At 32.9% G+C, this 2,302-nt stretch overlaps 1 pseudogene; it reads left to right on the top strand.

The window, feature by feature from the left end:
- Window positions 1-955: 955 nt before the first annotated feature.
- Window positions 956-1,756, top strand: LOC149518625 (G-type lectin S-receptor-like serine/threonine-protein kinase At4g27290 pseudogene; annotated as a pseudogene).
- Window positions 1,757-2,302: the final 546 nt, after the last annotated feature.

Raw genomic sequence — 2,302 nt, 5'->3', positions numbered from 1 at the left:
ATTTACGTATGGATCTTGAGAATGTTTCCATTTTGTTATAAGAGGATCGAGTTTTGTTTGCCTATTAATTCCTACCACAAGCAAAAATTGCTTTTGAAGCTTTAAAGGAAAAGAGGAGGCTTGGCCAGCCATAATGCTAAAACTAAACTGGTTCAACATAGAACATACACAGCTTGTACAGTTCTCGTGAGTTAAGACCTATGTTAGGCCATTGAATAATTTAAGTTTAGCAAAGAATCATCTTTTACATTCTAATCCTACTACTGTAAGGAAAATTGGTACCCATGGCTTTTGCATCCAAATCTCTCTCTTTTTTTTTTATTTTTTATTTATAGCTTAGTAGTAGTAATGGTAGGTAAAAATTGGAGAAACAGATGTTATAAAGAATGTTGGTAATTTAGAATGTGATGTATCCTACATTGGATAGAAAGATTTAATTATTAATGAATAAAATTAATTTTTATATTAATTTTATTCATATTTTAAATAATTATATTTGAACAGAAACAATTATTATATAATAAATGGTCATAACTATTTGAATATAAATAGATTATTATTCATAAAAGTTATGATTATACAGAAGGTTATAACTATCTGAATAGAAGTTTATGTATGTTCATTTATTATAAATAAATCTTTCAGTATAATAATTTTCACTGATTTTGATTAGAGAGTTTGAGGCTTTGTTGTATCCTAAAAGCATAATTGACTTTAAAAAGTATTTTTTACATCTCAAAGTCAAAATTTTTTTTTTATTATTTCTCTTTTCTTATTTATTTTTTCTAATAATTTAAAGGTGATTATGACAATTATAAGAATTTTATATTTCACAAGAAGAAATACTTGGGAATATGGTCGAAGCAAATAACTGTCAAGAGTAAGCCTGCTGTATGGGTGGCCAAACAGAGAGGTGCCCCTCAGCGATTCATCGAGTGTTTTGAAACTTAATAAAATGGGGATTCTAGTCCTTCTGAATCATGGTGGGAGCATCATTTGGTTTTCAAACTCATCTAGGCCTGCTCGAAATCCATTTGCACTGTTCTTGGATTCAGGAAACTTCATTGGGAAAGAGGAAAATGACAGTAATCCTAAAAACTTCTTATGGTAGAGCTTTGATTATCCATGTGATACATTATTACGAGGCCTAAAGCTTGGAAGGAACTTAGTCACAGGCCTGGATCGTTACCTGTCATCTTGGGAGAGTCTTGATAATCCTTCTTCCAGTAATTTTACATATCGGTTTGAAGTTGGTGGATTTTCAGAACTTATACTGAGAGAGGGTTCAGTTGTTCAATTTTATCCTGGCCCTTGGAACGGTCCGCGGTTTAGTGGCACACCTGAACTAAAACCAAACTCCTTTGTTACAGTTATTGTTGTGATCAATGAGAAAGAGGAATACGATGGCTATGAGCTTCATAATAGCTCAATTCTTTCAAGGATAGTGTTAAGTCAGGATCGACTTTGGGAGCGCCTCACATGGACTGATAGAACCCAAAGTTTGCAAGTTTGTGTTAAAGTGCAAATGGATACTTGTGACAATTATGCACTATGTGGTGCATATGGTAGCTGCAATGCAAGTAACACCCCAAATGCAGTTGCTTGGAAGGATTCATGCCAAAGTTTCCAAAAAAAAAAAAAAAGGGACTCCAAAGATTTGTCAAATGGTTATGTTAGAAAGACTCCGTTGAACTGCTCTAATGATGGATTTCTAAAGTGTTCTGGCCTGAAGTTGCCAGATTCGCGTCAATCCTAGTTTAATTACAGTATGAATCTTGATGAGTGCAAGAAGTTATGCATAAGAAACTGCTCCTACACAGCTTATTCAAATTTGGATAGAAGAGATGCAGGAAGTGGGTGCATGCTTTGGTTCGTTATTCAACAATTCACTGAAAATGGACAAGAAATATATCTAAGGATGCCTGCCTCAGAACTAGGTATGAAACTTTCAATTCTCCTTAACTTTACCATGTTCTAACTCTCTCTCTATACATATATATTTGTTTCAAGAAGGACAAGACTACTTGTTTTAACAGTATTGATCAGTTATTCAAAAAAAAAAAAAAAAGGTATAGATATAGCCATTGGCTTTTTTTGCAAGACAGTATATATTTTTAATCCTAAGGTAATTTGGTAGAATTCTGCTGGATGTTTGTGATTTAAAGAGAATGACTACATTTAAATGTGAATCAGCTCTAGCAACTCAAGCACAAAATAGAAGAGAGTGAATTAGAACTTGAAGGAGCAATTTTCACAGGTGAAAGATCCAATATACAGAGATTTTGGTAAAAATTTCTTAGAA

Source organism: Durio zibethinus, chromosome 6, assembly GCF_047325235.1.
Source record: "Durio zibethinus cultivar Kanyao isolate XHJ-2024 chromosome 6, ASM4732523v1, whole genome shotgun sequence".
NCBI lineage: Eukaryota > Viridiplantae > Streptophyta > Magnoliopsida > Malvales > Malvaceae > Durio > Durio zibethinus.
This window is presented reverse-complemented; position numbering and strand designations above follow the sequence as displayed.